Here is a 25,463-nt window from a genome sequence, read left to right as displayed (position 1 = left end):
TTCAGATATGTTTCATGTAAATCATGTCAGACAGTGTGACAAAGTGGACTCGTCAGTCACATTTGTCCATGTACCTGTTCATTTCTTAGCCATTTCATTATCACACCTCTGTTTTTGTTATGTTAACCCCAGATAACAGCACCAAAACACATTACTATCCCGGCTTTGTTTGTGTTTAGTGTCATATTTAAATTAAGATTTCCGTCATTCTTAATCTTAGGTTAACATAGTAATGACACAAAAACGTTGTTAAATCAGTTACTTTTGTTGCTATTTTCATTACACAGGTTTATTACATTATTGAGTTGGGAGAATTTCCTTTGTCTTTGTGTCTTACTGGTCGTAGGCAATCATTTGTGTTGGAGGGGGCTGCCCTGCAGTTCCCCCACCTATTAAGCATTACATGACATCAATGATGAGCTACCATGTCAGGGGGAAGCTGCTGATGTAAATAATATGTATTTCATTCATGTTTCATGAATGGCAGAGAAAAGCGTATGAGCGTATGTCCCACTTAAGTACAGTGGGAAATTTGCGTTCTTGTGAGTGATGATGCTGTGTATTTGTTCATTTCTGGGTTTGAGATATGAATGGTGCCCACCCCTGTAATGAGGATGGTGAAGGCCTAAGGCACCATAATGAGAGGTATGTCACTATAAATTCAGTCATCTGAGAGGGTGAGGCATAGCTGAGGCCAGGGCTTGTGCCATTATTTTGACTTTGTGGTGTTATGAGTTGATATATCCTCAGTTTCTCATGTAAATAGTTTTTTTTTTTCTCCCTATGGTTTTCTTGTTCAGCAAAGACTAGATCTGTAAGCAACTGCACCACTGACAGAAGCTAGCTGTTGTAAGAGCCCGTGCAAATGAATGCATATAGTTTCTACTGGGTAATTGATAAGAAAAAAAGGCAAAAGGTTTGAGTTAAAACTGCAAGAACAAAGTAGTAATTTTGAGATAAGGAAAAACTCAAAATTCTCAGATATTAAATCACAGCAGTAACAGTTTATGTTAAATGATATTTTGTTTGCCTTAAACCAGTTTTCAGTTTTGTTTCTGTGTTCCTTCTTTGGTCATTATTACCAGATAAATAAATATTAGAATCATCAGTGAAGAAACTGAAAAATGCTTGGTTTTTTTTTCAGCTGATATGGTGAGTTCATTTTCTTTTGTCTCACAAAACAATCCGGCCAAACTCAGCCTTAGGCCACGGTCACACTTGGAAAAATGAGAGTGATATTTTGCTGCAGCTTCAGTTCATTTCAATGAGCTTGGTGTCAGACCAGTGGGCAGCAGACAGCGATATGAATGCACATCGCAGCTTTGCCCAGAGGTCAGCTTTGGGGAACTTTGACTGGGAAATGCGGCTGTGGCTTTCGATTGGAAACCACAAAACAGGCAGACCAATCTGTGTCCTTTACTGAACTACAGGCGTGACTTATTATATATTATACTGTAAGTACCAGCTTCCAACTTGTAAACATCCAACTACAACTACAACTTTCATATTTTTCTGAAAGCTCTGACTAGATCTGACAAGAACATAAGTAATGTGGAAGTATCTGGAAAATGGCAACTATTGGCTAAAAATAAATTTAGTACTACTTTACTCATGCATGGTTTTTAGCCAATAAACCAACTGTGCCTGTCATAAAACTCATCATATTTTTTTGTTGTATTGATGGTGATCTTTCCAACTTCTACCCTCCTTCCCCTCTGACATGAACGAGGCATTAGGTGATGACAACAGTGAGAGGCTACAGTGCACTGACTTGGAAAACGAGGACAACAGGACATAAAGGTAGATTTTCCTCTCACTATAACAGCTGCTGCTGTTTGTTTAGCTTTGGCGCTCGCATTCTGCAAATATGGTTCGTTTGTCTGATTGAGTTAGCTAATGGCAGACAGACGGCTGATCCAATCACCTGCTATTTTGTGAACAACTGTTGCTGCCACCCCTTCTCTGTTTGAACCCAACAGCTCAGACGTTGTTTTATGTCATGAACGGTAACAACATCAGAGTAAAGCCGCGCTGGGCTGCTAAGATGTACCACAGTCTTTTCTAGTTATCTAACTAACTTTAACATGTAACAAGATTGAAGGAAGACGAAGCATGAAAATAACAACAAAGCAACATCCTGACTCTCATCCCCCAAAGGCTGGAGCATCCAGGCAGTTCAAAAGAGCTTTTTCACAGCATGAAATGGCAGTAAACACAGATGTTACTAATAACATGAATGACAGTTCCGTTCCATTCAGGTCTACATTCAGGTCGGAGTCAGGGTCCTGGTGCTGTTCACACTGGCTCTCTGGAAACACTGCTGCACTTAAATGTAACAGAACCTTAATGAATGTCATTAGTACCACCTGTGTTTACCTTCAGGTCAAAGCGGCTGCTGTGAAAAAGGTCTATCACCCAGGTTATCTGACTAACATTAATTCTACAACATATGGTTAAATGTTTCACATAATGTAACTTTAAATCTACTCCAAAATAACACTGGAAATCATAGCAAATATTCATTATCAGTCACTTTCCCGCAAGATAACAATATCCGCAAAAGGGAAACCTCACAGATGTTATCCTGATTTTTGGTCTTGATGTCATTGGAAATCATGTCTATGTTTAAGTAGATGGGTGGCTCCCTCCCAAACAGAACTGGAACAAACATCAGTACATCTCAAAGATGATGCTGTAACCCTAAAGCAACAGTGGGCTGAAGGGGAAGTTAACCAAAATCCACTTACTGTTTTACTAACAGCTGGAGGGCTAGTATGTTTTCCCCTAGTCATGGAGGAACATATACCGTATTTCACCAATTAATCGCCGGGCCGCAAATAGCTGCCTGGTTCTTTTAAATGCCTGGGGTCTGCACCCATTTTGGGTATTAAACACCCACCCGAATGATTATTTGCATTATATTGAGGTAACCCAAAATAAGGCTATTCACCTTATTTTTGCAGAAGTAAACAGTTAGCCGCACAATAACTGTGCGGCACTTCTGTTTTCTGTCAAAATAAGAGCGCTAGCTAACGTTAGAAAAAAGGGTGTACCATAATGTTAAATTGAACGACTAATTCTTGTTTTGACAGAAAACGGAAGTGTCAGAGGGAACGACTCGCAGCGCGTCAATTTGACGGTTTGCACTATGTTTGTATGTACAGATATGTTTACCTTATGCCTTACAGTACCTTTGTACTAAAAAATATGTTGGACAGTAACTGTCATCACAATAATGGCCTGGTGCAGGTCTGTCTAAAAATAAATAAAGGCCTGCAGCGAATAGCCACCTGGTTCTTTTAAATGCCTGGGGTCCAAGTACAGTATATCAATTAAACAAAGACTGTTGAAAATCATCCACCAGTGCAGTTATGTATGATTTTTTTTATTTGACGGTAAAGGGTTGAGAAATAATGAACATAGTCTGAAACCTCAGACGCTTATTAGCCCACACATAATATCATAACCCTTCCTGGACTCAGGGGGCACTTTCCTTGGAGGAACATTTTCAGATTTTCAGTTTCTAAACAGCAATTTGCAAAAAGGCTATGCTGTAGAAATGTACAAGGAAAAAATGACTGTAATTTGTTTTATGAGTCATACTGCCTCAAGTTGGGTCTGCAATGCCTGCAGTGTTGATCTTAGATGTTAGGTTAAGCCAAAAACAATGAATTCACTAAAAAAAAAAACTTAAGGAAAAAAACTACAATGAATTGAATTTACTTGTTATTATCCAGGCTACGTCCCTGGTTACTTTCCACTCATGTAATGAAGATGAATTCAGATTTTTTTTTTTTTTTACAGTGTCCATGCTGATGTGAGGCTCCAGGGTGATAGTGAACTGCTCCAGGTGTGATCGCTCACATCTGTGTGTGTGTGTGTGTGTGTGTTTTCAGACATGTTGGTGCACACGGTGGTGGAGCAGTCACACCTGTCCTCTCTGTCTTTGTCCATGCCTGTTGTGGGCTCTGTCTGCTTACAGTCTCTGTCACTCTGTGGGACTCTGACACCTGCTCTTTGGTTTGTCCTGGCATGCCTCTCATAGCAGAGAGACAGGTTCAGGAGAAATATCAGCATGGTTTTTATGGGTGTCACAGGTCCAAATTCTTACCTGTGCTCCTCTTTCCTCTCTCTGCCCCCTGCAGTTACACAAGAAAAAGAAAATACAGGGACACTGGATCATTGCTCTATAGCACAGACACATGTAAAGAACTTCTGCTTTGCATTAAAATTAGCTTGCTATGCTGTGTTACTCACTATGTTGATTCACCAGTACACAAGACCTTATCTTTGCTTCTGGGTGAATCAGAGAATGTAGAAAATGTGGAACGGAAAGCAAAACAGATACGTGTGTGGGACGATGTTTAACTGAGAAAAATAGATACATAACAAGCCCCGACAGTATTTCTTCACTATCTTTAGTATCATTTTGAGCTGAAATATCAAGCAGCTGCAAGTTGGCTGATGAGGCTGCAGGAAGACTGTGATTTGCTCGCTATGTATAGTGAGGAACAAGCATCCAAAATACCTGAAATCACAAAAATATACCTCTCAGTGCTTTTTAATGGCCAGTCAGAGACAAACATCTGTCACTGGTCATTATCTTTCTTTGGTCATGGCGTTCATGAAAAAAAAAAAGAAAAGACATCTCACCTGTGAGATAGCAGTACTTTGCATAAAGTTCCCAGCACATGAAGGCATTAAATGGTTATTCATTCTGGAAAAAAAAGGAAAGGAGGGTGTCAGATGATCGTTCTCAGAGGGAGAATGTCCGTGCCTTAAGGATACTTTTGAAGCCACGCACATAAATATCCTTGTGCTCTTGTCTTGACCTTCTCTTCCATTAAAAAGGCTTTTGATTAACACATTGGAGTGACGCAGTGTCTCAGTAGTAGAAGGCACTGTGATATCACCACCCAATCTGGTGGACATGTGAAGGTGGTTGGCTTAACATAGCATGGAAATTTTGAGGATTTTCCTCTGCCAAAAAATGACCCACAAGTCGTACAAGCAGCTTATTACAACACTTAGTTATATTTGAAACTTAGGTGACTTCTAGCAGTTGTGTAAATAATGCCATGGTGTGTCCATAAGTCAGGTGATGTAGTAGGCAGTGAAAAAGGCCACATCACCAGGTGGTTGGCATGGTGGATGGGTCAACCCTAACCAGGACTTAGACGCATGAGACCAGACTTCATTTCTCAACATTTTCACATCTTGACATGACCTTTTTCTAATCCTAACCAAATAGCTTTGGTGGCTAAAGCTAATGCATTTTCTAAGGTAATTCTTGCTGAGCTAATGGCTTTGTTAGCTAACAGCTATGCAATAACAAAATGATCTGATGTCGGGAAATGGTATTTTTGAAGTCTAGAGAAACCAATTAGAAGTTTCACTCTTTGGACCTCACTAAGTTACATGCATTATACCTCTGTTTTTGAATTCTCTTGACTACCTATGTGATTCACTTCAACCAATCATGAACTTCCATCTCATTCTTTGGTGCCATTAAAACTAAACAAAGAGTGAAAAGTATAAACCACTGGAAACTCCTCTTTTAAGGGGCTCACCATCAGCTTAACTAGGGCATGAAAAAAAAAGTTATCTTATAGAAAAATCCTCAGAGATAAACACACACTTGAGGTTACTCTCAGCTTACAAAAATAGTCTGTGCGTCATACCAAGATAGTTCCTAAACTACTGTGGAAAGTGGGAACTTATCAACTGAGCAACACACACTAAGTTTATGGTGTCTGTAGAACATAATGTTCATCTTTTATCGAGCCACCATAGAGTCCATGCTACATTAGGTATTCCCAGGTGGTTTGGTTATGTAATATGAAGTAAAAATCTTTGAAAATTATGGGAATGCCCACACCCCAAACCCCTTAAATATCAGGATTTTATCTGAGCCTTATCATGTGTATTCTTATGCTGTTCTGTGCTACAACATCCATTGCACGTGTGTCTGTCCTGGGGAGGGATCCCTCCTCTGTTGCTCCCCTGAGGTTTCTTCCTATTTTTTCTCCCTGTTAAAGGGTTTTTTTAGGGAGTTGTTCCTCATCCGATGTGAGGGTCCAAGGACAGAGGATGTTGTAGCCTATTCCTGTAAAGCCAAAAACTGACTTGACTTGAATTGACCTTATCATGTGTAGACAGTATAGTTGATGAACTCTGGAAAGACATGCGGGGCCACATTATGTAAGCATAATGGATATAAACATGAATTTGTCTCTCTGTCAGTTACACTTAAGAGGCAGTTCATGGAGAAGACACAAGACAATGAGAGGGTGAGGGGGGGATCGCATGTATGACGCAACTAAATTCTTTAGCAAGAGAGGTTCCCAAACTTTGCAATGCTAAATCATGTATGTGGATGTACTATTTGTTCTGAGATCCACCAAACATTTTGTGAAGAGGAATACAGCGGTCAGAAAAGTAACTAAGATGTCAGGGCACTTACATCCATCGTTACGGTGAATCCTAACAACATTACATTGCAACATTTCGATTTTTTTATCCCCCATAGGGGAGAGTGGGGTAATTTGTGCCAAGGGGCAAGTAGTGCCACCCCTGTTATCTAGAAAACTATAGAAGAAGTTGGTTATGTGACCACATATTTTTGAAGAGGCATCCATTTCACTCATCCTGCAAAGAAGGGAGACACATGGCTTGAGAGATAAGCACATTTAAGTTCAAAAAACCTTTTTTTGCCCTCCAAAGTAAAATTTCCATAATCAAGGTTTTTTGATTGCTGTGTTTGAACAATTATAGAAAACTTTGAAAACAGTTCACACAGGTTTTAGTACTTTAGTAAGCTACACCATGAGTCTATACAGTTAGTATGATGTTAGCTCAAAACAGCTGGGGGATGCATTTTTTTCAAAATGGTGGGCTTGGGGTAATCTGTGCCAAAGGGCCTTGGGGTAAGTTGTGCCAGTAGCACAACCTGTGATTATATACTATATATTACTTTATTGTATTTTATTGTTATTGTACATTGTCTTCTTACCTTTGATCACTACAACTATTCAGATTCAGATGAAGATGATTTGCAGGTGCTCATTTTTGAAGTTTTATTTTGTTCTGGGTATGTGTTCATGTGGCGCTAGACCTTGTTATAGAAAAGTGGCCTGTGATCTTGTTAAAATAATAAATAAAGGTTAAATAAATAATTTTGTATTGAATTTGTTTTGCTTTTATATAGCATTATCATTTGTGAGATTAAAATGATCTGTTTTACTTCAGTTATCAATGGCACAATTTACCCCAGTGTATTCTCTCTAATGGCACAATTTACCCCGCACCGGGGGCAAGTTGTGCCACAAAACCACTTTTTTTTCGAAAGCTATATTTCTCAAACAGTTTATATAAGATCCAAAGTGATTGTTCCCAGGGATGCACAACATCCTAAACTATATGTGCATATTTTAGTTGGAGGCATTACTGTAATCCCCTCGCTTTAAAGGCACTTTAAGTAAAAACTGGCACTACTTACCCCACTCTCCCCTAAATGAGAAAAGAATCCATGTATGCAGCCTTCCCTTTAGGATTTTGATACTGAGATAGCTGTATGAAAATGCCTGACATATATTTGTGTGCTAGTGTGATCTACATATTGTTTTTATATTTAACAGTTTAATTCTGGTCATTGTTACAAGTGTGTTTTGTTGTGTGCCTGTTTTGATGCAGTAATCCCCTTTTATCCCAAATAGTTTTCTCCACAGGAGACAGGAAAAGTAACCTCAACCCTGACCCACCCAGTGACACAATTTGATTGGACAAGAGGTGTTCCAAGAGGGCTGATATACAGTGCAACAGCACTCTTGTGTTTTGCTATTACGTATCACTCTGCTTTACTAGTGTTCAGTAATTAATTATTATGATGTTATCAACAACTGGAATCCACATTTTCATGTTAACAAACTTTGCACCACATCACCACATTCTGTCAAGATGGTTAGAGGAAAACAGATGTGCTTTCTTCCCTTTTGCCCCCACTGGTGACTGGCAGCGCTGACTCCCAGGCTGTGGTTTTGGTTTTGGCTCTGACTCAGGAGGAGCTGCTGTACAGGCAGATTTCTGGGCAACAAAGTGGCAGGAGTGGATACTGCCTTGGAAACCTCCCGGCAACCTCGCTTGACGTTCGTAAACTTGTTGTCACGACCCAGTCCATACCTCCTGCCTCATCACTAATGTTACACTCAATGTACACCTCAATGAGCCACAGCTAAAAATTAAAAAAATAAATCCATTTAGTCTTGCGTTTTATGGTTGTGTCAATAAAACAATTTTATTTGGCATTTCTGCTTTATTAGATAGTGACAGGAGAGAGACAGGAAAGGCAGGGGAGAGAGAGGGGATGACATGCAGCAAATGGCAAACTGATTTAAATGAGTAATTCTTAATTAATCTGTTGTTTTTTACTACCATTTGTGATGAAAGACATTTGTAGAGCTGTTGCTTAAAAGCAATATCACTCAAGGTTGTGCTCTTATACTGAAGATGATGATAATATGATGCAGTTAGGACCAGTGTTGGGCAAGCTACTTGGAAAATGTAGTGAGCTAAGCTACCAGTTACTCTGCATTAAATGAAGCTTCACTACACTGAAGCTCCCCTCCAGATAATGTAGCAAGCTAAGCTACAATACAATGACAAAATGTAGCTTAACTACATCAAAACTACTTTTTTTTTTCTAACCCTAACCAACTTCATTCCAAGTCATTGCTATCTTAATGATTAATAAAACTGTCCGTCAAACAGATAGTTTGTTCAGTTCAATAGCTGATGAAACTGCTCTCTCTGCTTTTACTGCTACAAACCATGGCAACAAAAACACACAACATGCCTCACTTAATGACAAAAAGCAGGTGGTGTGTATATGTGTGTGTGTGTGTGTGTGTGTGTGCATGCCTGTGTTTGCATGTTTCGCCTCTGTGTTCCAAAGTTTTTTCCTTATTAGTGGACACAGAGGCCAGGCATCCTGATCTTTCTTACCAGCTTTCTTAACAGCTGCTTGTTCACGCGACATTCGTGCTCCTGTCCCGCTGCAGCAGACAGGTAGGACAGGTATGCGACGTCAAACAGAAGAGCGGCTGTCGGCTACACGTACAGGTCTGTGAGCGGCGGTGAGGTCACCTGCTGCTCCTGGTTAGATGTCAAACCGCAGCAAAAGCTCCGCTGCGTTTAAGGTTTAGAAATGCCTGGGAAAATGTAACTTCTGTGGACGCTACCGCACTGTTTGATCAGTAAAATAGTTTCACTACTTAAAAGCTGTTTGATTTAGAAAACAGCGACGTTACCACCACGCTACTGAGAAATGTAGATAAACTAGTAACGCCGCTACTTGTAACGCTGCTACTGCCCAACACTGGTCAGGACTCAGCCTTGCCAAGTGGTACGTGCTCTACCATGTGAGCTTCCGGGCACCCTGGTTTCTAATGAAGGTTTTATCAGGTCAAAATTTTGTTGCACATGCTCCGAAGAAATGGGCAGCAGGAACTGATCCAGTAGCAACCATATTCAATTCAGCTGCTTGATATCTGACACAACTACTTGTGTCTGCGGAGCCAAAAATTTGATTTAAATGAGTGAATCATAATCTTTTGTGTCTTGTTACTGTTATGTGATGAGAGACGTTGTTTGTAGAACTGCTGAATAAATGCAAAATCACACTTGAGGTTGTGCTGTTGTACTGAATGTGATGGTATTCAGTATAATAGCACTCCCTCTCGTGTGATATTGCTTAAAGTAAATGAAGATGAAAAGATAAAAAAATAAATATAATAAAGCATATATAACCCAGTGACTAAATCATGAATCAGTGACTGAAGTTATGAATCATAAAATCACATAACATCTTTTAGCCAATCATCAGTTTATCAGTTTATCACAGCACCAGTGATTCTACCTTGGTGTCACTTCTTTCTGCTTTTGATTTTGGCAGTGCATAGAGAGAGAAGTAAACCCCTCCTCTGACACTTAACAATTTTTTCTCCTGCTGATCAGTAGTGTACATTGGTGTAGTTTTTGGTTGGAATGAAAACCTGCAGAGTCTTGGCCCTCCATGGCACATGGTTCCATACAGGAGTTTGTAAAAGTAGGAAAAAAAAAAAAAATGTGGGCTCAGACAGGCATGTTATTAGGCACAGAGAGGTTGTATCCAAGGTAACCGTACCCCCCTCCCCTTTGGTGGCCGTCAGGATGATCATAAAGGAAAAACAACCTTGGAAAAAACATACATGTATACATACATTTTTACATAGAAACCTTTATTCACATGGCATTTCTGCAGCAATTTGAAGCCAGAAAAGACAATACCCATGCATTTCAGTGTTTATGGTTGGATAATTAATCAAAATATTATCGAAACTGCAATATGGCCAAGTGCAATATCCAAGTCACAAGGGCTGCAATTTTGATGATAAAAGTAAAATGTGACAAAAAAGCTTCACAGATGACATGCCCTACTCTAGTGTTTCCATGACACTAGAGTGTCAGATATAAGACAGATGAAGAACTTCAACACAGATGTACTATACATTACATGTAATTCTGTCATTACTGAGGGAAAACTCTGTCACTGTTTATACGCAAGAATAAACTCATATTTTTAAGAACAAGAGAACAAAGACAGAAGGAAAGAAAGAAAAAAAATCATTGCAGGATTGGTCCAATTCCTCATTGAGACTCCCATAGGACAATAGCCGCAAGTTTAAAGATCTAATATGTCACCTTTTGGAGAAGATGTTTTAATTGCTCCCCCTTCTGGGAATTTTTAAATAAGTTTAATCCCTTGAATCCTTAAGAACCTTTCATTTGAGTCATGAGCCTACCTGAAGTGCCTAGGCATGGAGTAATTCTCATTTCACTTGTGCTTGGAGAGATGGTCTCTCATACGTCTTTTTGTGGTCCATTATAGAAACAGTCACAGGGACATGCCAGTTTGTAAATAACAAATGTGCTGAGATAAATTTTTAAAAAGTCTTGAAGGGATTTTATGTCTATGTCGGTAGAGATTTCCTTCTGAATGCTCTTGAGGCTACAGTTATTGATCATTTGAATATTTGGTATGGACATGGGTAAAACCACAACACCTTTTTTATTGCTATGGCAATAGTATTGCCTCAACGACAATTTTGTGCTGAAAACTGTCCCCCCCAAGTGTTTTTATGCCAAAAGGCTCATTTATACTCCATAACCCTTTCCCCGACTAGAACCAAGTGGTTAGGATGGCTAAAGTAACAAAACTGGTTAAAAGGCTGCCTGACATGGTTTACAAGATGTTGATGTATGCGTGTAATGTAGAAGAAATTTAATCCGTGACAAAAATATTTTTATTTTGAATCATAATTAAAAATACAATTTAGCTGTATGGGAACGTTGCCATATGACTGATTTTAATGAGAAAGCAGGGTTCTCCAGCTTTGTGTGGTTCTCTTCTGCAGCTGTGGCCTTGAGTGTTCAAGTTTTCCTTCTTTGCTCTCCCTCAGCTGCTGCTCCTCTGTGTGTGTGAGTGTGTGTGTGTAGCGCCCCCTTTATCCACTTCTCTCCTCTCCTTCTTAGTTAAAAATTGCTTCTTTTTGTGAATCAAAGTGATTGCCCTTGCATAGTTATTGCACAGCCAGTCAGTGAAAAGCTGTTTTTTGGTTGTGTGGGACACCACAAACCTTTGCACAAAACAAGATTCTTACATTGCACAGCAGTTTTGTAAAAGTTACTTTAAGTATAAAATATATTTTCAGTTAATGCCTGATCACCACAATAATTCTACACTGTTAAGACATATAAATGTAGGAGGTTAATTAATACATTTTTTTAATGATCTGAACAATTTCAAATTTATTTGCTTGAAAAATATTTGGAAAGGGAGGGATTTAGAGAACAAAGTGCTTTCATTCGCATGATGAGTATTAAATTAAGTGCTGGTGTTACTATCACTTCAAGATTAGTGGTATTTGCACTAGACTTGTAATTTGTACAGTTCCCAGGCCTATTTATAATGCAGGTATGACAGATTTTTCTGCAGGAGCATCAGCTCACACTGATGTCAAATATATTCCGTTCAAAATGTATTTCACACATTTGCAAATAGCCATCCCATTGTCATTCCCAGGGCATCAAATACTGCAGCCTGGTCAGCTTTCATGTCTGGTACCAACACCAAAGGCATATCAGGATGAGACTCAGGGGATGGTGATGCAGTGTCAAGAGCGAGAAAGCCACAGGACCTTCACACACGAGACCCACGTTCAAGTTCCTGTTTCCAGAAAGATGCCTTGTGTGTGAACAAGACTGTCCAGTTTCTGTTGGGTTGCCTAAACCTTAACTTCCCCTAACTTTACCAAGGCAGTTTTATGTTAAGCTTTCCCCAACCTTAGCCAAGTGGCTTTGTTGGTGATTTTGTTGTCTAAACCTAGTCTTTCTCTAACCTAAACCAAGTGGTTTTTTTTGTTTGTTTTTTTTGGTGTGAGAAGGGAAAGAGGCATGACCAGTCTGCAGTATTTGATCACGTGAGAATGAGAATGTGTGGAAGTAGCTGTTAAAAGCAGTTTTGCAAGTTTGCACACACTTTGTCTACTTTACAGATGGTCATCCTGTAAGTTTGCAAGCTATGTTACAACCTCAAGCATTTTATAATACCAGTACATCTTCTTCTGACTGTGTATTACGCCCATAGCTCATTGGAAAAGTAGTGCTTGAGAAAGACCAAAGGCATCCACTGACTTAAACAGGGAAAATGGGAAAAGATCCATCTCATTTGTTTCTGTGTAGCAGAAAACATTTAACGAGGTAACATATCATGGCACTGTTCAAGCTTTTCATCTCTTAGGCGAGTTGTTGTTATTTCTATGTGGCATCTGCACTCTCACTCTGGATTCTGTCTCACTTTAAGTATACTGGTGCAATCTTATTACCTATTACCTGAGGCCCACAGCACCTGGCCAAAGACATAGTCTGTTATCAGGCATGTTAAAGGACAATATTGGCATCATTTACATATTCCTCTAGTTTATATTTTCCCCAATTATTTTGCAAAGTGTACTGCACATTAGAGTTTTCACATTCACTCATTTTTCAAGTCAAACTTTACAGTGTCAAACCTTGCGAGAAATTAACAGCTGTCCTGGCTTCAAAACAAAGTGCCCTAAATACAAAGACAAGTAATGTTTGGAAACTGGAATGTTTTTGAAGGCTTATTTCCTGGAGGTGACTTGCATTTCCTCTTCTGGGTGCCAGCTGATTGACAGTATGCAGAGGGTAACGTTATGCAGCCCTGAAATGAAATCACTCAACTCTGCTCAATGAAATATGAATGAAACTGAACTTTGACCAAACAAAATGAAGGCTTTGTGTTTACTGTAATGGATTATTGTGCTCTGTGGAGGTTGTTTCTCCTACTGTACAAGAATGAATGACAGAAAACGGCTTCTTCTGAAGAGAGGAAAAGGAGCCCTGATATCTCCAGTAATTCTGAGTGTACAGGCACCACCAGGGAGAGTTTAAAGTAGAGGAGCAGCCGAGACAATTTACTCTAGCTTATTATTGTTTAAGGTATTCTTTGACTGTCTTTTGTTGGATAAAGGCTTTGTGGCACTGGTTATCAATGTACTGAAATATCCCCAGACCTACAGTCCTTAATGGTGCAGTAGCACTCCATAGCATTCCCTGGTAGCAGTGTTCTGGCCCAGTCATTGATTACTGGGCCAGATGCTGAGATTTCTGTCTTTCAAAACTTTGCCCACACTAAGCCAGGCAAAACTGACAACATATCTATATTTTTTTTCTGTCTGGCAAAAAACAACCCCATAGATCACTTGTATAACAGCTCATTATGACCTGTAGTTATGTTTTAACCCATCCATCCATCCATCCATCTTCTGCCGCTTATCCGGGACCGGGTCGCGGGGGCAGCAGTCTAAGCAGGGACACCCAGACTTCCCTCTCCCCAGACACTTCCGCCAGCTCCTCGGGGGGAACCCCAAGGCGTTCCCAGGCCAGCCGAGAGACATAGTCCCTCCAGCGTGTCCTGGGTCTTCCCCGGGGCCTCCTCCCGGTGGGGCATGCCCGGAACACCTCCCGAGGGAAGCGTCCAGGGGGCATCCGAAACAGATGCCCGAGCCACCTCAACTGGTTCCTCTCGATGCGGAGGAGCAGCGGCTCTACTCCGAGCTCCTCCCGAGTGACCGAGCTCCTCACCCTATCTCTAAGGGAGCGCCCGGCCACCCTGCGAAGGAAACTCATTTCAGCCACTTGTATCCGCGATCTTGTCCTTTCGGTCATTACCCAAAGCTCATGACCATAGGTGAGGGTAGGAACGTAGATTGACTGGTAAATCGAGAGCTTCGCCTTTCGGCTCAGCTCCTTCTTCACCACGACGGACCGGTACACCGACCGCATCACTGCGGAGGCTGCACCGATCCGCCTGTCAATCTCACGCTCCATCCTTCCCTCACTCGTGAACAAGACCCCGAGATACTTGAACTCCTCCACTTGAGGCAGGACTTCTCCACCAACCCGGAGAGGGCATGCCACCTTTTTCCGGTCGAGAACCATGGCCTCGGACTTGGAGGTGCTGATTCTCATCCCCGCAGCTTCACACTCGGCTGCAAACCGCCCCAGTGCCTGCTGAAGGTCCTGCATCGATGGGGCCAACAGGACAACATCATCTGCAAAAAGCAGCGATGAAATCCTGTGGCTCCCAAACAGGACTCCCTCCGGCCCCCGGCTGCGCCTAGAAATTCTGTCCATAAAGATTATGAACAGAACCGGTGATAAAGGGCAGCCCTGCCGGAGTCCAACATGCACTGGGAACAGGTCTGACTTATTGCCGGCAATGCGAACCAAGCTCCTGCTCCAGTCGTACAGGGACCGAACAGCCCTTAGCAAAGGGCCTCGGACCCCATACTCCCGGAGCACCCCCCACAGGGCACCACGAGGGACACGGTCGAATGCCTTCTCCAGATCCACAAAACACATGTGGACTGGTTGGGCAAACTCCCACGAACCCTCGAGCACCCTCCGGAGGGTATAGAGCTGGTCCAGTGTAACCTGCCTCAGCTCTAACTGCTAATAGTAAAAACTGGGAGATACAGATATTTATTTCATCAGTGCATCAATTACCTTGTGGACCAGTAGTCAGAAGTTTAGGTTGCTACAGGAGAAAGGGTGCATTAGCAAAAATACACTGAGTGACCGAATAAGGAACCTCTCACATCAAAGGTAAGTTTTTATTTTTAAGTGTGTTGTACTGTATTAAATGAAAAAATGAAGTTGTAGAAAAATAAATACAAAAACAAATTTTAGCTTTTCAGCTCTTCAGACATGAGATATCAACCACAGTCCTCAATAAATCAGTCTTTTCAAATAAATCACAGTCTCTGTATAAATCCCAGTCTCTATCTTTTGGGTTGGCTCGCCACGACCACTGAGGTCCCGTTCTACCTTTACAGACACAGGAAGAATCCCCAGTAGAAGATGTCTTGCAGATCAATCACAGGAATCCATACAAGGGAAAGGAAAAGAAAAAAAGAAAAGAAAAGAAAAAGACCCGGCCTATAAAGGCCAAAAAACAGGGTTACTGTACTGTTCACATAAGCGAAATATACTTTTAAATTTAAATAAATACATATAAACACATTTTTATGCAAATACTTTGTAACACCGCTTTTAACAATTATTTTAACCACTTTTTACTATTAATTCATTGAACGGAATACATTTCTCAGTATTAACATGAGACAAAATGGCTGAACATTTCTTTCCCTCTTCTTTTCTACTGCTGGTCACGCTCAAAAAAAAACAGAGCGAGGGTAAATGTAAACAAACACCGTAATATAAAACCCCCTTTTTTTTCTTAACCACCACATTCATAAAAATAATGCCTCATTGATCCATATTAACATTAGCAGAAACAACACATTTCACTCCATTTATCAGACTAACTTCAGTAAAAGTTACTCACCAGAGGCTCACGGTTCATATACACACACTCACTCCGGGCACAGGGCACAATACACGGCTCTCATCAGTTCAGGGTTCCACTTTTTAAGAGACAGGGACACGGGAGTTCAGTAATGTATAACCTTTACAATTTAGCAATGGATGTGGCTAATGACTGGAGTTAGCGCTAAAGCTAACGCTGAGTTAGCGCCGAATGCTAATCAACACAACTCACGTTCTCCTCCGCTTCTGTTGCAAAACACACGGTCCACTCATCTACCCACGGCAAAAAAAGGAAAGGCTCGCTCTCTGCTCTGACGATAAAAGTGACTAGACTTTGAATATCTGGCTCTCTCAGACTAAAAAACAGCATAGCCCATAGCAGGAGGCTAGCACACAGCTGCATCAGAGACGATCCGGCAGAGAGAGAGAGAAAAACCCGGAGCACCCAGGCATGCGCACCCTGGTGGCGTCTGAATGGTTACACATCACAGGAACTCCTCATGTCACCTGAATCTTTTACACTTGAGGAAGGCACTTTCGCCACATTTGAAATGAAATAAAATACTCTTTTGAAACAGATAAATGAACTTGTGTGTGTTGATCTTTTTAATCTATTTAACATATTTATGATTTTTAACCATAAATCCTATTTATTCATTTTATGCAAGACTGTCATTTATGTCACATGAAAAAAATATGAATTTATTAATTTATTGATCTAATTAATTAACTGGTGGACTGGACTGTTAATAAGGCCTGGTAACCTGGGTTACACCCTCCCCTCCTAAAGGTGTGTATGTCCCATTACACCCATATGACTATGAAACGGCCTTGGGGTTATTCGGGGAGTATCTGTATAGCCATGGTTTTGGAGGGCATCGGCAAAGGCAAGGTTGAGGCCTTGGAAGAGTGACTGGACTATAGGCAGCAAGGGATTTCCCAGTTGACCATACTGCAGTCGTTCAGGCTGTTCTCTGTGCCTCTGGGAACGTCTGGGAACACTGTCACTCTCACTCTCTCCCGTAATGACTGGAGAGGTTCTTCTTCCAGGCGTCCCAGCTGCTGCTCCTTCATTGGTTCTGTCCACTGACACGTCCTCACAAGGGTTGTTGACAAAGCATTCTTCATCCTTGCTGCTGTCATTGAATGACAGGTCTGAGAAAACAGGAAGACTTTCATTCATAATGTTTGATTCTGGGGCAGACTCTGACAGGCTCGGCTGGACAGGTAAGGTCTCATCCTCTTCTCTCGAAACATCAGGGGAGGTGTCCTGAGGTTTTCCAAACAGAGCTCTCCTCACTTTGGGGTCATCAGTTTCTCTGTGCTCTGAGCTGACCTCAGCTTCCAGATCCACAACTGCTGAGCTTCCTTTCCCTCCAGAAAAATTTGATCTGTCAGAGCTTGGCTCATTTGCATCCCCAGGAGCTGGAGGTTCCTCTGATTTGGATGAAATGATCTCCACAGGTATCCACTGTACAGTTCCTCTTCCAGGTGGACATCCCTTCCTTCTGTCTTGTTTCTCCATGCTCAATGTCTCTCTCTTTCCTTCCAGGTCGACAGGAGCAGGAAGTCCACCAACTAAAGTCTGGATTGGTTGTTTTATCTCTCCAAGGTGTCTCTCCCTTGCAGATGTCGTCTCTGGCCGGGTCAAAAGTCGTGTCTCGATAAAGTCAGTGTCCATTGTCTCTCCAGGTAAGTAGTAGTGGTAGTTGATGTCTTCTGACTCTGAATCGTCATCTCCCACCTCAGACTCGGCTGTGACTTCGAGACGCGACTGTCTCCTTGTTCTAGGTTTGCTGATGGTCTGCTTTGGAGGTTGCTCAGGCTCAGCAGCAGGTAAGAATCCACATGGCAGCAAAAGATCACGGTGCAAGGTGCGAAGCGGTCCATCTTTTCCCTCTGGCTTGACAGTATACACAGGTAGGTCGCCAGCACGTTTGAGCACCACGTGCACGTCTGGTTCCCATTTGTCGGCCAACTTGTGTTTCCCTCTTATCCGAACGCTCCTCACAAGGACACGATCTCCTGTCTCCAGAGTGGACTCAACGACTCTCCTGTCAAACCGTTGCTTGTTGCGCTCAGCTGTCTTTGAGGCGTTTTCCGCGGCAACTCGGTAGCTTTCCTCTAGACGGCCCTTTAAGTCATGCACGTACTGGGAATGTGACTTTGGTTCACAGCTGGAGGGTAGACCGAATGCCAAATCAACTGGAAGCCGTGGTTGTCTGCCGAACATTAGTTCGTAGGGGCTGAATCCGGTCACGTCATTCCGCGTGCAGTTATACGCGTGCACCAGAGGCTTGACAAATTCCTTCCAGTGGGATTTGTCCTTGTTTTCAAGAGTGCCCAACATCTGGAGGAGGGTCCTATTGAATCGCTCCACTGGATTCCCTCTGGGGTGATAAGGAGTAGTCCTAACCTTCTGGATGCCGGCGATGGAGCACAGTTCTTTAATGGTACGAGATTCGAAATCTGGACCTTGGTCACTCAGAAGCTTTTCTGGAAACCCATAATGCACCAGGAAATTTTCCCACAAGCACCTAGCCACCGTCTGGGCTTTTTGGTTCCGTGTTGGTATCGCCACTGCGTACTTAGTGAAATGGTCTGTCAGCACCAATATATCCTTTGTGTTGCTCCGGTCAGGCTCCACCGACAGGAAGTCCATGCAGACCAGCTCCAAGGGCCTGCTGGTCTTGATGTTACACAGAGGGGCTGCCCTTTCGGCTGGAGTCTTCCGGCGCACACAGCGTTCACACATCTTGATCTTCTGCTCTACATAGGCAGACATTCTAGGCCAAAAGAAGCGTGACCTCATGAGGTCGAGGGTCCGCTCTATGCCTAGATGGCCTAGATCATCATGTAGGCCTTTCAGTGCGGTGGCTCTGAGTTCGGTTGGTAAAACCAACTGGTGTGTCACTCGTCCATGTTCTAGCCGTGCTCTGTACAACACTAGACCTTTCAGCTCTAGACGCTTCCATTCTCGGAGCCACAAAACAAGATCTGGAAGTTCATGTCTGAGGGCAGGTGAGGGCATGTCTCCAGACTCCTTGTGCTCAATAACCACTCTCAGATCAGGATCGGCTCTCTGCTTTGCTCCCATCTCCTCTTCAGTCCAATGACCAATGACAGGGAGTCCATGATCATCTTCCTGCTGGAACCCACTGGGCAGAGCATCGGAATGGACGGCGAGGGACTCGACAAGTGTGACTGATGGACATGTGGAGGTGTTGTGAGACCACTCAACATCATGCCTCTCACATATGGCTTTCACCGCATCTGGAAGAACAACATCTGAAGTCTCCTGCTCCTTCAGGTAATGTAGAGTGAATTGTTTAATCCTCTCACGCTCTTTCCTCGACACAGCATCATCCTGAAGCTCTCCATGTGGTCGACGAGAAAGTCCGTCTGCATCCTGATTCTGAGTTCCTGCTCTATACTGGAGCTTGAAGTTGTAGGTTGATAGAGCTGACAACCACCTGTAGCTCGTGGCGTCCAACTTCGCAGAAGTCAGGATGTAAGTTAAAGGGTTACTGTCAGTGACAACCGTGAAGTCGGTACCGTACAAGTAATCACTAAACTTAGCTGTGACCGCCCACTTAAGTGCGAGGAACTCCAATTTATGAGCGGGGTATTTCGCTTCACTCTTCGTCAGTCCTCTGCTCGCGAAAGCTATAGCCCTCATCTGTCCGCCTTGTTCTTGATACAACGCTGCACCAAGCCCTGTCGTGCTTGCGTCAGTGTGAAGGAGGTACGGGAGTTTGGGGTCCGCAAATCCCAAGACAGGTGCGGTGGTGAGCTTGTCGATGATCTCTTCGAATGCCCTCTGACATTCTGGAGTCCACCTCTTCCCAAAGGACTCTTTCGGATGGAAGTACAGGTGAGTTTTTCCTTTCCCTTGACTGTGTTTCTTGAGAGGTGGGTACCCAGCTGTGAGGTCATTTAAGGGTTTGGTGATCTTCGAGTAGTTCCTCACAAACCGTCGGTAGTACCCCGAAAAACCCAAGAAGGAGCGCAGCTGTTTGAGGTTCTCGGGTACTGGCCAGGTCTTTAAGGCCTCAATCTTCTGTGGGTCCGTCTCAACTCCATGCTCAGACACAATATGGCCAAGGTACTTAACAGAGGTTTGAAAAAACTTACATTTTTCAGATGACAACTTCAAACCGTACTCTTTAAGTCGGTTGAGGACCTGCAGTAATCTTGACTCATGTTGCTCCAGGGTATCAGAGAAGACTATGAGATCGTCGATGAAGACCAGCGCCTCCTTGCGGTTGAGATCGCCCACACACCTCTCCATCAGTCGCTGAAAAGTACTCGGCGCGTTGGTAACCCCCTGGGGCATTCTATTAAATTCCCAGAAGCCCAGTGGGCACACGAACGCAGTCTTCTCTTTATCAGCCTCTTCCATTTCGACTTGGTAATAGCCCGATTTTAAATCAAGGACTGAGAACCATTTCGAGCCGGTCAAAAGAGAGAACACTTCCTCCAAGTTTGGCAGAGCGTATGCATCTCTTATGGTCTGGGAGTTGAGTTTTCGGAAATCGATACACAATCTCACAGAACCATCTTTCTTCCGCACAACAACAATGGGAGATGCAAAGGGGGACTCGGACTCACGTATGACACCAGAATCTAGCAGCTCTTGAAGATGTTTCTTGACTGCATCGACATCATGTGGATGGATAGGTCTGGGTCGGTGCTTGAAAGGAGTGTTGTCACTCAACTTGATGTGATGTTTTACCTTGCTGGTATGACCGAAGTCCATGTCGTGCTGAGAGAAGACTTCAGGCATACTATTGAGCAGCCTGGTGATTCGCTCTTTCCACTCTGATGGTAAGGGGGAATCCCCAAAATCGAACTCCATCCTTTTGGTTTCAGGAGTGATTGAATCGGCGGAGGGCTCCTTCCCCATCACCTGCTGAACCGCGTGAATCTCAGCCAACACTGTCCTTGGAGGGATGGTGATGTCATGTTGGGTCTCATTCCTCAGCAGGATTGACATTGAGCAAGGCCGCTTGACAGGTAAGGTGCACAGGGAGCTAGCCACCAACAGCCCGCCAGGAAGAGACGACACAGACGCGGCCTCCACAACAACCCACTTATCCTTGTGAGCACCACTCATGTGAACCTGCCCTTCCACAGCGACGGTGCTGCCCGCTGGCACCACTTTGTGGGTGTTGTTTCGTGCTTTGATCAGCCCCAAAGCTCCAGTACTTGCCTGCTTTCTCCGTACTTCCAGGATTTTCAAAACCACTCTGTAGCCAGGAAGGAATGACTGAGGGCGACAATCATGCTCTTCAACATAGCTGGAGTAGAGGACATCTAATGAGTTGGTGCCGATGAGGATTTGAGGCACACTGCTCACATCAGGGACAACCAATACCAATGTAGGGACTTCAGTCTCTTTGCCCAAAAACTCCTCTGGAAACATCAGGCTGAGTTCTACATACCCAAGGTAAGGCACAGCCTCTCCATTAGCTCCCTCTACTTGCAGCTCTACATCCAAAAGATCATCCAAGGATTTCAAGGAATGATGGGACAGGTGGGTCTGGAAAAATGACAGCGGGATGGTGGTTACCTGAGATCCCGTATCTAGTAGGCAGTTAGCTTTATGGCCTTCAATGATGACTTGAGCAGTGCATTTTGTTCCAACCAGCTTGGGCGGCAGTATGGTGGATGAGGTGTTAGCATTACCACACTTGCTAACCACTTGCTTTGTTTTCCTAGGGCGCTTGGTTGCTCTTTTAGTCCCTGTTTGCCCTGCAACAGGGGCTTCTAGTAGTTTAACTGCTGGATGCCAGTGCTGTCATTTTGCTGATCCCATTGTCTTTGTCTCTCTTTCAGCAGCTGTCTCTTTTCCTCAACCAGAAGAGGATTGGGTTCACTCTCACAGTTGACCGCCAGGTGAGCATCTTCGCCGCAGCGGAAACAGTACCACGGGCGGGGCCTGCTGGTTGCTGTCGACCCTGAACTGGACTGTGTGCTCACTCTCTTGTTAGGTGACCGATGTTGAGCTGTGATGGAGGAGTCTCTTGAGAATGCAGGCGATGGTATCTGATGGCTCTGGACTTGGGCTGGAGTCACCTGTGCTTGGAGAAGAGCAAGCTGACGTTTCAATGCTTTAATCTCTGTCACTTCTTGGTGCTCACTTTTAGCTCCATAAGCTGCTTTCTTCATATCAGCTACTTGTGCTTGAACATCAGCAATCTGCCTTTTCAATGTGCTGATTTCAGTTGTGTCAGGACAGTTGACTTTGGCTTTTCGTGGAGTTGTAGTCTGCATGGCAGCGACCTGCGCTTGTATCTCGTTAAGCTGTTTCTTTAAGACTTCAGCATCAGTTGCTTCTCTCTCAGGTGTGGCACAACTGCATGCGGCTAACTGCTGTGCTGCAGCTCTGAACTTTGGGACAGCAGGACTTGGTTTGTGTAGCCCGAGGTGTTTTTTCATGCGATTGTGTTTACCTGCCTGTTTGTCTTCTTCTGTTCTGACGAGGAGCACTAGCTCAGCGAAGGAGGGCGGTGCATTTGTTTTCCGCTCCAGCTGGAGATCAGCGATCAATCCATCATTCCAGCAGCCTCGACAGAACTGCTTCAGGAGGTAGCGGTTTCGTTCACTCTCTGCGATGCCACCACGTCTGACTGCAGCACTCAAAGCAACTTGCAAGCGGTTCAGATAGTCAGACGGCTTTTCATCGTTGTTCTGCAGTGTCCCCATAAACTTGGCCAACAGCTCATCTCCATCCTCCACAGAGCCATAGACTGAATCAAGCAGCTGAAGGTACATTGATGGCAAGGCTTGAGGGCTGACATGCTTGATGACATCAGTGGCTGGAGGCAATAGGCTGTCTAAGATCTTGCGGGTTCTGTGCAGGTCAGACATGGAAGGATCTGTTAAGAACAAATCAACATTTGCTCTCCAGGTATCATAATCAAGTTCACTGTTTGGGCGGGGAGACTTGCCAGAGAAGGGTCTGAGGCGGAATGAAGAGTGCATGGGAGACATAGCTTCATTAGCTCGCATGACATGTTCAACAACGACCCGTTGTACAGCAGGAGGATTGACATCATTCATGGTAAGTAGTGAACGTGTGACTGTAGCACTGTCATCATTACTACTGGCTTTGATGGGCAGGGACGCTGAATGTTGAGCGTTCATGTTAGCAGCCATGCTTGGTGATGGAGCGGCTGTCAACACAACAGGCTGCGACTGACCATTCACACTGGTAGGTAAGGATGTTACCTGTGGGCTCTGAGCAGCGGCCCCGAGCCTTTGCAAAGCTGGTGTTGATGCTGCTTGGACATCACCTCTCCATCCACGCTGACAACGCCTGGGTGAAGGAGACGGTGGGAACACAGTTGGCAAGCTCCTGACTATCTCAGGTGAGACAGAGCCAAGCAGGAGAGAGGGCTGCTGCATGACCTGTGATGACACTTTAATATTCACAATCTCTTGACCAGTTGCATCAGAGGTGCTTATCTGAGAGTCTTCGACTGGTGCAGTGTCAGCAGGGAGATTCACGCCTTTTCCTGCACTTATCTTCATCAGTTCTGCTTGGAGTACACTTTCAAATGACTTTCCACACTTATTTGCAATGGCTTGCAGTTCCTCAAGGTACCCCTTGGTGGCGCTGCTGCTAGCAGTGCTAGTGTAGACACTATCTAAGGAACGCACTTTAAAGGTAACATTTGCATCTGCTGAGCTGAGATACTCTTTTGGCAGTAGGGGTCTAAATGTTTGCATTGCAGAGCTATCTGCAAATTCCACAATGGAGCAGAGATGATACTCTGATTCTGGATCATCAATAGTTAGCACTCTGTTAATAGAGCCATAGCGTTTTAAGTGGCTCTCAAGCTCCTCATCAACTATAGTTTGAGTTAACCCATAAACAATAACTGAGTTACGAACATTTATCTTTTCATCTTTCACTATGTCCATTTTACTGTATTTCTTACCTTTTACTCGTGTCACTCAATAATACTCCACTTTCTCCTGGCTGGCTAGCTCGCCAAGTTTCTGTAACCTGCCTCAGCTCTAACTGCTAATAGTAAAAACTGGGAGATACAGATATTTATTTCATCAGTGCATCAATTACCTTGTGGACCAGTAGTCAGAAGTTTAGGTTGCTACAGGAGAAAGGGTGCATTAGCAAAAATACACTGAGTGACCGAATAAGGAACCTCTCACATCAAAGGTAAGTTTTTATTTTTAAGTGTGTTGTACTGTATTAAATGAAAAAATGAAGTTGTAGAAAAATAAATACAAAAACAAATTTTAGCTTTTCAGCTCTTCAGACATGAGATATCAACCACAGTCCTCAATAAATCAGTCTTTTCAAATAAATCACAGTCTCTGTATAAATCCCAGTCTCTATCTTTTGGGTTGGCTCGCCACGACCACTGAGGTCCCGTTCTACCTTTACAGACACAGGAAGAATCCCCAGTAGAAGATGTCTTGCAGATCAATCACAGGAATCCATACAAGGGAAAGGAAAAGAAAAAAAGAAAAGAAAAGAAAAAGACCCGGCCTATAAAGGCCAAAAAACAGGGTTACTGTACTGTTCACATAAGCGAAATATACTTTAAATTTAAATAAATACATATAAACACATTTTTATGCAAATACTTTGTAACACCGCTTTTAACAATTATTTTAACCACTTTTTACTATTAATTCATTGAACGGAATACATTTCTCAGTATTAACATGAGACAAAATGGCTGAACATTTCTTTCCCTCTTCTTTTCTACTGCTGGTCACGCTCAAAAAAAAACAGAGCGAGGGTAAATGTAAACAAACACCGTAATATAAAACCCCCTTTTTTTTCTTAACCACCACATTCATAAAAATAATGCCTCATTGATCCATATTAACATTAGCAGAAACAACACATTTCACTCCATTTATCAGACTAACTTCAGTAAAAGTTACTCACCAGAGGCTCACGGTTCATATACACACACTCACTCCGGGCACAGGGCACAATACACGGCTCTCATCAGTTCAGGGTTCCACTTTTTAAGAGACAGGGACACGGGAGTTCAGTAATGTATAACCTTTACAATTTAGCAATGGATGTGGCTAATGACTGGAGTTAGCGCTAAAGCTAACGCTGAGTTAGCGCCGAATGCTAATCAACACAACTCACGTTCTCCTCCGCTTCTGTTGCAAAACACACGGTCCACTCATCTACCCACGGCAAAAAAAGGAAAGGCTCGCTCTCTGCTCTGACGATAAAAGTGACTAGACTTTGAATATCTGGCTCTCTCAGACTAAAAAACAGCATAGCCCATAGCAGGAGGCTAGCACACAGCTGCATCAGAGACGATCCGGCAGAGAGAGAGAGAAAAACCCGGAGCACCCAGGCATGCGCACCCTGGTGGCGTCTGAATGGTTACACATCACAGGAACTCCTCATGTCACCTGAATCTTTTACACTTGAGGAAGGCACTTTCGCCACATTTGAAATGAAATAAAATACTCTTTTGAAACAGATAAATGAACTTGTGTGTGTTGATCTTTTT

At 43.2% G+C, this 25,463-nt stretch overlaps 2 long non-coding RNA genes across 2 annotated transcripts; both read right to left on the bottom strand.

Annotated features, from left to right (window-relative positions):
- Positions 1–15,850: 15,850 nt before the first annotated feature.
- LOC115378874 (uncharacterized) lies at positions 15,851–16,390 on the bottom strand. Its single transcript, XR_003930177.1, has 2 exons — positions 16,181–16,390; positions 15,851–16,046 (listed from the first exon to the last, which is right to left on the bottom strand). It is a non-coding gene; the product is annotated as an uncharacterized LOC115378874 (long non-coding RNA).
- An 8,367-nt stretch (positions 16,391–24,757) lies between these two features.
- LOC115378875 (uncharacterized) lies at positions 24,758–25,297 on the bottom strand. Its single transcript, XR_003930178.1, has 2 exons — positions 25,088–25,297; positions 24,758–24,953 (listed from the first exon to the last, which is right to left on the bottom strand). It is a non-coding gene; the product is annotated as an uncharacterized LOC115378875 (long non-coding RNA).
- Positions 25,298–25,463: the final 166 nt, after the last annotated feature.

The sequence above is a fragment of the Myripristis murdjan genome, chromosome 20, assembly GCF_902150065.1.
Source record: "Myripristis murdjan chromosome 20, fMyrMur1.1, whole genome shotgun sequence".
Taxonomy (NCBI): Eukaryota; Metazoa; Chordata; class Actinopteri; order Holocentriformes; family Holocentridae; genus Myripristis; species Myripristis murdjan.
The sequence above is the reverse complement of the archived record's forward strand: the minus strand, read 5'-3'. Positions and strand labels throughout refer to the sequence as shown.